The 13,124-nt window shown below is 42.5% G+C and overlaps 1 long non-coding RNA gene across 1 annotated transcript; it reads right to left on the bottom strand.

The window, feature by feature from the left end:
- Positions 1 to 3,374: 3,374 nt before the first annotated feature.
- On the bottom strand, positions 3,375 to 8,748 carry LOC131202639 (uncharacterized). Its single transcript, XR_009156176.1, has 3 exons — positions 8,535 to 8,748; positions 4,925 to 8,044; positions 3,375 to 4,254 (listed from the first exon to the last, which is right to left on the bottom strand). It is a non-coding gene; the product is annotated as an uncharacterized LOC131202639 (long non-coding RNA).
- Between the last annotated feature and the right edge of the window lie 4,376 nt (positions 8,749 to 13,124).

Here is a 13,124-nt window from a genome sequence, read left to right as displayed (position 1 = left end):
AGTTCTGTTTGTAAAAAGATCATTTTTCCTGCAGAGTCTGGGCAACTATAGAAGAGCCAGAGTGTGGATTGGATCGCGGGGCTGCCCTTGTTCCCCTTGATTGGAGCTGGGCTCCCCATCCCCACCCCCCCACCCCCAGTCCTCTTCCGGGTTTGCCCTGTGTGCGTTGCATCAAGTGTCACTTGCAGAAAACAGCCAGCAAGCCCAGTGGAGGCAGGGAAATACTCAGAGCTTGGCAGCTGCTGTGTGTCATGTATACACAGGCACATCTGATGGCCTTTGGGGTCTCATCTATAAATGTTCCTCTTTGTTTACAGACTAACTGATGACCTCCCAGTGATTGTTTACTCTGCCACGTGAAACGACATCGTCCTGGATAGTGTTGCCCTTCAGAGGATCAGACACATTTATGTCCATTTCTTCTTCCAACAGAGCCCTGGGAATTCTAGCCCAAGGCCTGTTTTCCTTCTAAGATGCCCCAAAGGCTCTTTTCCCAAAAGGTCGCTGGGTTTTCTTTGTTTTTCCTCCAAGACGTTTTGCTTCTCATCCAAGAAGTTTCTTCAGATCAGTGTTTGGGACAACCACGGCCAGGGATGGCTGAGAATCTCCATAGACGTCTAAGGAGCCCTTCCCCAGCCTAGGGCTCTCAAGAGGTTTGGGACTCCGATTCTCAAAATTCCTAATCTAGAATTCCTAATCTGTTGTGGTCAGACTGAGGAAGGCTGACTAGACATCTGGCTAACCCTTGACCTATTGGAGAAGCAACTCAGGACATAAAACAGAGACTTGCATGGCTTTGATTCCTATCATCCATTTTGGACTGAAATCAAGAGGATTTATTGATCTGAATCTGCATATATATATCATTGGTTATTAAAAGACCCATACTATCTTTCAGCATTTGGAATCTATGGATTTTTTTCTGGTTACTTCCATAATTATTCATTGTGAAATTGCATTTTATTATTAATATCACAGGCATGTAGATAGTCCTCATTTAGCAACTATCTCATTTAGTTGAGTCAAGCAGTTATGACAATGCAAGCAACCAAGTTCAAAGAGCCCCAGAACTCCAGCATTCAACAAATATTCTTTTTCATTGGAACATTTTAAATTCAAAACAAATGAAAGCCAATAAGCCAACCTTAAGAACAAAACAAGAGCTCCAGTTTTCTTCAGTGCTTATGATGCTGGACCAGGAATGGAGCAACTTTGACTCTGATCCTCACTTAGGCAGAGAAGCCAAGTTTTTCCAGAAAGAGACTGTGACAAACTGCTTCCAAAATTGTTTCCAAGAAAACTTCTAAAGGGCAAGGGGAAGAAAGTGGCAGAATATTTATAAAGACGGTTTGTTATAAAGTTTGGCATTTAGGGAGAAATACTTAATATTTTTCCTTTCCATTTCATTTTTCCTGATTATGGTGCAAACTCTTTCTTTTTGTTTGTTTCTATTTGTCTATATTTAGATTCAGAGGATGAAAAAGGATGGTTTGAAACATACTTGCATACTTCAAGATCTCTTATAGAAATTAATGCCTTATAGCTTATATTAATACCTATATATTTTATAGGGACTAATGTTGGGGCAGATGCCACAGCCAATAGGGTTTTTTAAAAAAATAAATGAAGGAAGGAAGGATTCATACAAGAGAACCTGAACACATGTGTCATTTCTTGTTGTGGTCCACCAGCAGCCTGTGGAGCTGGCAACAGAGTCGGACAGCGATGAGGCTGAGAAGAGCATGGGCCAATTCTGGAGGCTGGGAAAGGCCCGGATGAGGGCTCTGCGTCAGAGGCTGAGGTGGGGCCAGGGCTATCGGGGAGTGAGGTGCAGACTCCAGAGCCTCCAGAGACTGACAGTAGTGAGACAGAGGAACAGGAGGAGCCTCTTCCTAAGGCACGCATGAGAAGAGCTGCCAGAAGGCAAGAGCAGCTCAAGCAAAGAGGTCAACTCGGGAGTAGCCCCTCCCATAAGGCTTAAAAAAGACCAGCAACAGTGTTTGGGCTTTGCCGGAAAACAACGTTGATAGCTTCGTCTTCTTGCATTTATTTTTGTATTGGTGTCTTCTGAATGTTTGCCAAGAAAGGCCTTTGGCAGTTTGCCTAATTGGACCAAGGTTGGTGATAGGACTGAGGAATTTGTGTTGGGAGGAATTTGCTTTAATTCAGTTGAACTACGCTGAGAATGAAGTAATTCTCAGCTGTTTGAATAAAGTTCATTTGTTTTTTCACTGACTGAGTTTCCTACTATCTGCTCGGGCCTGGGTCACAACATTTCTGATCTTAGAAGTCATTATTGGAAGCAATGACGGACTATATATTTGTGCTAGATCATAGATCATATGAATTGTTTTGTAGCCACTAAGTTGTTAGATGTATAAAACTGACCTGGAATACTTCCTGGTCTCATGGAACGGCCACTACTAGAAGATCCCCTCCATGGGGCCAGGAAAGACCATTGTTCAGCAATTCTTACAGTGACCTCATTTCTGCTCTCTGACAGCATCAGCTGTCACTAAACTCAATGAACTTCCATGCTATCCATACATGTTGGGGACTCCCGATTGTTGGAAAACTGTAGTTTGGCAAAACTTGTGTTTCTCTTGGAAATGCAGCAGGAAAAAAACCACTAGGAAGGCCAGCCAGATATACCGTAGCAGGGTTGGTTCTACTGCTCTTCACCCCCCCCCATTATCTTTTCTTTTATGTACACTGAGAGCATATGCACCAAGACAAATTCCTTGTGTGTCCAATCACACTTGGCCAATAAAAATTCTATTCAATTAAGCAAAAACTCATTTAAAGCTGACTTTTATCCCAGATATTCTGCACTGCTTTTTGTTTCATTGATTTTTGCTCTATCTGATAAATATTTATATTATGTTGCCCATAAATATTTATTGCTGGCACAATGTCATTCTTCTTAATATTGTCAAGGTTGCCTGAATTCTATCGTAGCCAGGAAAGGCAAATTCTGTGCAGAGAGAAGGAAAGAGTGAGAGTAAGTGTCAGAATGTCTTTAACCCCCACCCTGGAGTGGGAGCTGAGTAACAGCCTGCCCTTTAGTTGATCGATTGTTTAATTCAACAGCTTTCAGCCGCTCAGCCACACAAAGATTATTTAAGTGGATGTTATTCTTATGTATACATTTTATTAAAAGTTTTAAGGAGAAAAACTAACAAGAATTAATTCAGAATAAAGAAATCAAAGACAAAAGTGCAGAAAGAAATAGAAGCTTCCAACTTCCTTTGCAGCATGATTGCAAAGTTATCTCTTACTCTATGGTTATAAAAAAAAAAAAAAACCTCTCTTTTTTCTATTCTCTATTTTTTTTCCTAATCATTAGAACCAAAAGTCATAAGAGCATTTTTTCTGTGTCATGCAAAAAGTCCATAAAAGGTTTCCAGTCGTCCATAAATGTAGACGGTGTCTTCTCTTCAGTCAAGGAGTTAATTCAGCCATCTCTGTCTACAAATTCTGTCATCTTCACCAACTATTCCTCCATTGTGGAAAAGGAAGAACCTTTTCACTTTGGAGCATATAATAATCTTGCTTCAGCTGTCATATATAAAAACAAAATTCCATGTGTTTTTTATAGCTGCCTGTCCATTCGTTCCCAAAGAAAAGCCTCTGGTTTCAATTGTGTATTAGTTTTTAAAATTGTCTGAATTAGTCTTATGTGTTTGGGTCCAACATTTTTTGGCTTTTTCACACATCCACCAGACATAGTAAAATGTCCCTCCAGGTTACTCACATTTTCAACATAAATTTGACTTTATAAAAAGTTGCATAAGTTGATCTTGATCTACAAGTAATATTATTAGCACACAACACAAACATGCTTTATATTTGAAAATAATTTTAATTAATACCCTTATTTGAATGGCCAAGAATCAATTTCTGCATTATCTTTTAATAATTCTTACTTCATGCTCTGAATATTGTTTCTCTTGCTTCATTTCATGTACTCTGCTCTCACTGGTCCGTGCAAAAGAATCAGAAAAAGCCAGAACTTTGCAAGAGAACTCGTGAAAGCCAAAACTTTAAAAAGTACTCACTGTCCAATGAACTCTGCTCCTTTAATTGAATTCAGAACATTTCTTCCTAGTATTATCAACACTTTTAATTAAAATTATATCCAGTAAGGCAAAATGGCTGGAGGTAATTAAGATAAATTACCTCTGCCCAATCCACACATTTCTAACTGTTTTATGTATGTACTTTAAAGTCTGCCTGTTAGATAGCAAAGGTCACCTCTATTTATTGATCATTATTGTATTTATTTATTTATTGATCACATTTGTATACCGCCCTATCTCCCGAAGGACTCAGGGCGGTTCACAGGCAAATAAAAACATATAAATACAGATTAAAATAAGAATTAAAAAACTTATTCTAAAAAGGCCGAATTGTTAAAACAATATAAATAATAAAACCCATTTAAAACCAATAAATTTAAAATCTAGTCCAGTCCTGCGCAGATGAATAAGTGTGTTTTAAGCTCGCGACGGAAGGTTCGGAGGTCCGGAAGTTGACGAAGTCCTGGGGGTAGTTCGTTCCAGAGGGTGGGAGCCCCCACAGAGAAGGCCCTTCCCCTGGGCGTCGCCAGACGACATTGCCTCGCTGACGGCACCCTGAGGAGTCCCTCTCTGTGAGAGCGCACGGGTCGGTGGGAGGTATTCGGTAGCAGTAGGCGGTCCCGTAAGTAACCCGGCCCTATGCCATGGAGCGCTTTAAAGGTGGTTACCAACACCTTGAAGCGCACCCGGAAGGCCACAGGTAGCCAGTGCAGTCTGCGCAGGATAGGTGTCATACGGGAGCCACGAGGGGCTCCCTCTATCACCCGCGCAGCCGCATTCTGGACTAACTGCAGCCTCCGGATGCCCTTCAAGGGGAGCCCCATGTAGAGAGCATTGCAGTAAACCTCTAAGGGGAAAAAGCTAAAGAGACTTTAAAGAACAGTAGGTAAGTTTGGAACACCATAGTCAACTTCACTAGAGGCGTGACATGGATCCATTATTTGAAACCCATACAGGTAACCCTCAACTTAAACCACAACTGGGATCAGAATTTATGTTGCTAAACATAAGGCCGTTCTTACATGAGTTGTGCAAACGTTCATTTTTTTGCTACCATTGAAGCAAATCGGTGGAGTTTTTAAGTGAATTAAGAGTCATTCACAGAATCCAGCTTCCCCCACTAATCTTGTGGTCGGAAGCCAGCTGGGAAGTTTGCAAATGACAGTCAAATAGACTCTGCAACCACAGTTAGTTTGTGCTGGTTATCAGGCACCTGGATTTTGATGACACGACCATGGGGATGTTGCAATTTATGACCAGTCATAAATCCCTTTTTTCAATGTTGTTGGAGCTTTGCATGGTCACTAAATGAATGATTGTAAGTCAAGGACTACCTGTACTGCATATTTTTTGCTTGAAGTGAAAACATGCATTCCTGGGGGAAATAGCCAAAATGAAGATGTTTAAGCAGCTGTCTTTATGACTGCATTTGTAAAAAATAATAATTAAAATAAAACAGCTTGTGGAAAAATACATAATGTTCAAACTTATTATTTTGGCTTAAAGCCACAACGTTTGTTTGAACAAGCAAAAAATTCCCAACTGTTTTCTCTCTAGACCGAAAAGGGAATCTTGATCCCATTAAAAATTTGGGACGATATCATGGTTGTTAAGTGTTTTCTTTATTTCCTGATGTCAGAAGCAACCTGTGCATCCATCTTATCATTAGGCTAAAAGATGAGGGCCAAATATAGACGGAAATTACTAAGTGTTTATGTCAGTGACTAGGCTCTGGTGTTCCAGCTTGCCCAGACCCTGGAAACCATTTTGTCATCATCAATCAAGGGTTGGCTTGCTTCATAGCCTTTTAGCCCTAATTCCATGTGGGGGAAAAACCTGGGTTCAGTTTCCAAGTTCATATACAGCTAATAATGATGAAAACTGCTAGGAAACGATGGGCAGTATGTAACATTAAAAACAGGCAACTGGAATGGAAGAGATTTAAATTAAATAGCTGTTGGTGCTATTAATTCCAGGCACACAGACTGAGTCATGAGAATTACATTCGCAAAGGGAACAAAACAAACAAATCCTTTCTGAGTTAACAGTGAGATGCCATTTGAAAGCCGATTGTTTTCATGGTCAAATCAGAAGCGTTAATATTAGTGTTAAACGCCATTACACAAATCAGCCCCATTTATACATTTGCTCCATTAAACCTGACAAGCTCCCAGTTAGTGTGTCCGTCTCCTTTTTTACGTTAGCAACCCCGTAAAAAGTCTTAAGGCCAACATTCCTGTTGTGTTACTTGTCGACATAGACTGTAACAATGTAGTGGTTTCTCTTTAATTCCCTTATTGTTCTGGTTGCAAAACCAAAATCTTGCTGGATAATATAATGATACCAGGTGCTACTTTATTCTGATAGTGCAGGAAGTAATCTAATAGTTCCCTGGCACAAAGCTCTTTATTCTGAGTGATTGAAGCAATTACGACACAAGACTTTATTCATCATCATAAGCAAATCATAATTTAGATTTTAAAATTATATTATAGTTCTTATAAAATTGGTCTGATTTAATTTACACCTGCATCTGGCCTTCAGCTTTAGTCATGGAAAGTTTCTGTCTTACAAGGATGTCGTAGAAGACATACCAATGTAGGATCAGATCGGAGAAAACTTTTGTGTGGTGGGAAAGCACAGTTGCTGGAGAGAGAGGAAATAAGAGAAGAGGTAATTATTTCTCAAACACCAAATAAGTCTAAAGTTTGACATCAGAGGCTGTCTCCATGTTAACACTTTGTTATCTAAAGTGAAAGTCTGGCTAGAAAATTATATATGATGCTTCGTTCCATTTTATGAAACCAGTTAATTGGCTTCTTTCAGATATATTATTAAGACAATATATGCTTTATTTACAGTATGCACTATGGCAGGGTCCGCTTGTTGGCAAAGCCATCTATCATGTCCTCTTTGATGCAATCCATCCCCCTTTTCTTGGGTCTGTCCTGGGGTCACCGGTCATCAGGATCCCGACGGGTGGCTGTCCTTGCCACCGATGGTATGTCTCCGTGCCATCTTCCTTCCCAGATTTTTGCTATGATTGGCATGACTCCCAGTTGATGTTGGATGTGGCTGAATCACATTAGTCTACACGGCACATCAGAGCATTTGCATTTCCGTCACATGTATGGCCTGCTCGTGCTTTGCCGTCGCTGGCCAGCACTCCGATCCGTAGAGACCGACTGGGCACACTTCCGTTCGCCAAAATCCTTGAGCCAAGGCAGAGGGGCGACCGAGGGTGACATGGGATTCAGGTGCCACTTCATCCAGGAGGCGTTGAGAGTGGTGCCGGAATCCGGAAATCTAGCGCCCTGACTGCATACGAGGGAGCCGAGGTACTTGAATTAGGGACTAAGCCACAAATATTGCCGTACGTTGTCCTGGTATCACTTTTACACAAAAGTATCCTGGAACTGACTTACATTTATTAACAAACCTGTGCAATGGGTTAATTCCTAAGAAAAGGTTCATCCACTTGTAAGTTCCTATTCTTCGTAATAAAAACGTTTAAGAAGAAAACTTTCCATTCTTATAAGTTAAGTATGATTATTTGTGCTGTGTGTTTATTTTAGGGCCAGGCGCTCCAAACTAGGCCCAAGTACAATCTATCTAAGGGTCTTTTGACAATTTTTACAACTAGCACTGGCCTGAGGAAGGTTTTGGGGTTGTTGTTGTTTTTCCCCCCCATTTTCTCCACTCCTGGTTCTTTTCCTAGTTGATCAAACGGAATTTGCCTTGCAAATTCTTTCCAAGGAGAAGAGAAGTTGGGAGAAATTCCCATGGCTGAAGTGTGATGTGCCGGCACTTGTTGAGGTACCAGATGGCTAAGAACTGTGTGTGACTGTCCTATTTTTCATTATTCTCATCTTTCCGGCAGACTGAATTCTTCCTGGCTTCCAAGGCATTAATTCAGTCCTATCATGCATGAACTGCTGCTCTTCTCATTAGGAGTCCTTTCTTTTCTACAAAATAATGATAGTGATATTATTACCGCCGCTAAGTGGGAATCCTGTCTCAGAAAAAAAATCTATCTGGAGAAATTATGTACCTCAATATCCCCACCCACAACCTTGGGGGTGAATGTCAAAAGCTTTGTTTAAAGTTTACTCTGTCTCATTTGTCCACCACTTTCATATTTCTTGGGAAAATGACCAGATGAAAATTCCCGCACATTTATATTCACATACCTTGTTATGCTCGATTCTGAACAGAGTAATGTACACACACTGTTGCAAGCCATTTTCCCCAATGTATACATTTTAGTGCAGATGTGTGTGCAACTCCTCTTCAAAAGTACGTATTTGGCCTGAGATCAGCACAGCAAAATATTCATTCCTGAGAATACAATTTAATAATCAAAGATACATGACAGATCCTATGCATTTATGTGGTGGGGGGGGGTGGCGTGCTATACATCTTTTTAAAACAAAGGAACCCTACGGAGATACTCACCCACAAATGGGTGCGTGCTTGTTTGTTTTCTCACGCATCATCTGGTTTACACAGCAGGAGATGTGAGATCCCAGAACTTTTTCGTAAGTTTGGAATTTGGGTACATCCATCATCTTAATTTCTTGGGTAGCTCTTCATTAGCACTGGAATGTTTGCAGATCAGACAGATATTTCCAGTTGTTTTGAAACTCATATGAGATCATGCGTGGAAAATCTTGCTCAGATACTATAACAGGGAAAAACACACAGGGGAAGTAAGCCAAGATGCAGCATTAATATTTTTAAATAAATCCATAACTGTTTTCCAACTTAGATGGCTCTTTGTCAGGAAAATCTAAATGCCAAGACACTCTTCCCTTGCACGTATCTTTAAAGCGCTCCATGGCATAGGGCCGGGCTATTTACGGGACCGCCTACTGCTACCGAATACCTCTCACCGACCCGTGCGCTCTCACAGAGAGGGACTCCTCAGGGTGCCGTCAGCTAGGCAGTGCCGTCTGGCGACACCCAGGGGAAGGGCCTTCTCTGTGGGGGCTCCCACCCTCTGGAACGAACTTCCCCCAGGACTCCGTCAACTTCCGGACCTCCGAACCTTTCGTCGCGAGCTTAAAACACACTTATTCATTTGCGCAGGACTGGATTAGTTTTTAAATTTATATTGGTTTTAAATGGGTTTTTATTATTTATATTGCTTTTTAATTCGGCTTTGTAGAATAAGTTTTTAAAATGTGGTTTTAGTGTGTATTTATATGTCTTTTACTTGCCTGTGAACCGCCCTGAGTCCCTCGGGAGATAGGGCGGTATATAAATGTGATTAATAAATAATAAATAAATAAATAAACTTGCCACCAGGCTCATGTGTGGAAATGACCCTACAAGGGGATGGCCTTGACCCATCTGCCTATGCCAATAGGCAATTTATGTTCTAGAACAGGGACCGCCAACCTTAAGCTGGCTGAGGGTTCTGGAAATTCTGGAACTTGAAGTCCACAAGTCTTAAAGTTCCAAGGTTGGAGGCCCCTGTTCTAGAACCTAACAGAGTTCCTTCCGAGGAACAATATTTTCCCCCACTTCCTCCCATATTTTTCTCCACATTAAAGTGATTTTCAGTGCCAATTCTCCATGCAAGCAGCTGGTCTTCACATGCTCCACAGACGGCTGAATATGCCCCACTCCAAGAATGATTCATGAAGGCCCGGTTCATTTTTAATGCCACCTGTACCTGGGAAAATTCCTTCAGCTCGGTGGGCGAGCAAGGAATAGGCAGGCAGTTAAAAAGGCTTTGGAAGGTCTTGCCCACGCAGGATGTTGGCACTTGGCATGGAGTTGAAATAATGTTTTTGCAGGATTTCGCTGCCATTAGTCTCCTTGAATGATTCTTTTCAATATCCACAAATCCGGCTTTGTTTTCCTTAGCTGAATGGCAATCAAGGCTGGCCCGTACATCTGATTTGAGTAAAAGTGAAAGATATTTTTCAGTGGATCTAAATTAAATTTGCACAGGACTGGTACACAAATCAAGGGAGAGCAATGAAGAACTTCTGGCATCAGCGAAAATAACTAATTTTATAAAGAAACATTGGTGCACAGCTGCGGATCCTGTCTTTTTCTACTCTTTTGTAGCATGTGCTAGCCACAAATGGGTGAGTGTGGGTCTTCTTTGAGTTTATCTCATTTTTATAGACGTTTCCAGTCTCCACTTCATTTGTCAAAGAAAGACAGCGAAGGAAAGAAAGGACTTCAACAGTTGTCCTAAATATAAAGAACGGATTAATAATATTTCCTTTCCAAACCTTCACTCTCCTCTGTTTCTTCTCCCTAAACCTTCCCTGGCCAGAACACAAGCTGAGATTTTTGCCTTGATGATGCTTTCAGCATTGAATAAATATGGATTTCTCTCTTTATAAGTGAAGACTTTGTGTGATAATCTGCATCCTTTGGGACGATTCCTTGGTGAAGTTGAACCGTCTCCTAATCAGGACTCCATCCAAAGCTGCACTTGTGGTTTTTATTTTGGCTGCTGCTTATGGACTCCTGACAGGCTGCCATTAATCGTATATTACAAGAGAATTCACAAAGATGGAGGCTTCAGATGACCAGAAAGGAAAGTCGGGGTTTATTTCTTTCTGTTTGCGTTGGCCACCGTGAAATGCCAGGATGAGAGGGATGCTTCTACTTTACTTCAACTTAACATCAGCAGATGTTACATTGGAATAAAATGTTTTGCTGAAGGAATTATTCATCTACAGTATGTCAGTATTTTTCAACCTTGGCAACTTAAGGATTTTGGAGTGTGTTGGCTGGGGAATTCTGGGAGTTGAAATCCACAAATCTTAAACTTTCTAAGGTTGAGCAACATTAATCTATGTGTTTCAATTATTTTTTGAAAAAGCAAAGTTTCCTTCAACTTCTGGTAGCTTCATGGACATTCCCATGTAATTTCCTGGCAAATGATGTTGTAGCAAAGGCCTTTGACTTCTTTCAGGGTGACTTTTTCACTTTCAAGCCTAATCAGGTAACTTACCTGAATTTGCTTTTTGATTTGGACTTTTCCAAGACAATAATGTCGAGCTGTTGGAGGTGCTTGCCGGGGTGGTGGTTGAGACCCCCAGACTTATGGTCATGGGGGACTTCAACTTGCCATCGACCGGCTTGTCATCGATGGCGGCCCGGGGGGTTCATGGCCTCCATGACAGCCTTGGACCTGACACAAATAGTTGATGGCCCTATTCACATTGGGGGAGGCACACTGGATCTGATTTTTATCTCTGGACAGTGGTTAAATGATCTGGATTTAGGAGATTTAGTGACTGAGCCTTTGTCATGGTCAGATCATTTTCTCCTTCACCATGGACTTTCAGACCGCCACTCAACACCGCAGGGAGAGGGGACCAATACATTGGTTCTGTCCCAGGCGCCTGATGGACCCGGAGAGGTTCCTGACGGAGCTTGGGCTGTTCCCTGAGGATATGGCCCACGGCACGGCTGAAGAACTAGTTGCAGCCTGGGAACTGGCCGCAGCTGGGGCTTTAGACTGGGTCGTGCCTTTGCGGCCTCTAACCCGGCGTAGATCTCAACCAGCTCCTTGGTTCTCCGAGGAGCTGAGGGAGATGAAACACCGGAGAAGATGCCTAGAGAGTGCCTGGAGATCCAGCCGTTCCGAAGCTGACCGGACATTAGTTAGGTCTTATAGTTGGACCTACCTAGTGGCATTGAGGGAAGCGAAGCATTTTTACGTTTCCTCCCTCATTGCGTCGGTAGATAACTGCCCGGCCGCCCTGTTTCGGGTGACCCACTCTCTCCTTCAACAGGAGGTGCGGGAGGACCCTTACAGGGCCGTGCCGAGGAGTTTAGTGGTTATCTATACGATAAAATCGTTCAACTTCAGGATGGGTTGTGTTCTGTTTCCCTTCCCCCAATACTCCCAGCAAAGAGTCAGTCAGAGGCCTCCTTTTCTGATTTATTTACATATATATAAATGTCCTGGCCACGTCTACCCACGGGCCTGCCAAGTTTCTGGAGATAACAAGGAAATTACAGATAAGGCCAGAATTACTCACGAATATATTCTTCCCTTCATTGATACAGTTTGCCCGCGCAAATTCATTGCTTTGTCCAAGACAAAAAACCAGGAAGTCCCGCCTCCTATTTATAGTCTCTGCAGATGTCACTGCATCTTTATCCTCCTCCCTTTGAGTGGGTGCCAGGAGGAAAGGGCTCAAGAAGCAGGGCTTGCCAGGTCTTCTCCTCACTCACTCTAAGTCTGGATTGTCATCAGAATCTACTGATTCTTCCTTTGTGGCACATTCTGCTCCTGGCAAACTCTTGAGCTCTGCGGTGGCTCCTCTGTCATTTTCCCTTCCTGCCCTCCAGGTATCTCACGTTACCCTTTCAGGTCCTTTCTGGAAGGCACAAGTCACTGCCAGGCCAAAGGGATTTTATCTAACCGTTTTTGTCCCCCCACAAATAAAGGCAAATCTACGTGTCTCAGAATTACTTTGCAGGATCCAGTCTCAGTCAAAGGTTTTGTCTTCCGAGTTTCTGGAATGGTGCCGGAGCTCATCCTCAGGGAACTTCTCTCTACTGGAATACATGCTTCAGGATCTTCTGTGCATGGTCTTTATAGGGTGCCTCATCCAACAGTTTTAGCAGCTGCGAAATTGAATGTGCGTCCTCGTTCATTTCAGTGTCAGGCGACCAATGAGTTCGGGTCTCCTCGTCTGATCGCTCGCTTGTGTTCTTACAATCTGGTGGTTATCTTCCTTCCCGCCTGCCCTACATAGTCACAGGGACAATCCATGTGGGAGATCCAGTAAATTACATTGGAAGTATCTCCCACCTCCAAGCGATCTTTGCAATGCATAATTTGTCCTTGTATGGCAGTCTCTGGGTGGTGTGCGATGGCCACTTGCAGATCACGGAAGCTGCGTTCTACAGCTTCCACAGTGTTTTTAATGTGTGGCAGGGTATGCTATGTGGTTGGTCCCTCTTTGTGAAGTGGGGTCATAGGGTTCAGATGGGCTTGTTGATCACGTACCTGGCTCCTTGCTGCGTGACTACAGCCCTGCCCGAGCTGTTGGAGGTGCTTGC

This window comes from Ahaetulla prasina, chromosome 7 (genome assembly GCF_028640845.1).
Source record: "Ahaetulla prasina isolate Xishuangbanna chromosome 7, ASM2864084v1, whole genome shotgun sequence".
Classification (NCBI taxonomy): domain Eukaryota; kingdom Metazoa; phylum Chordata; class Lepidosauria; order Squamata; family Colubridae; genus Ahaetulla; species Ahaetulla prasina.
Note: the sequence above shows the minus strand (reverse complement) of the source record. Positions and strands in the feature narration are given on the sequence as shown.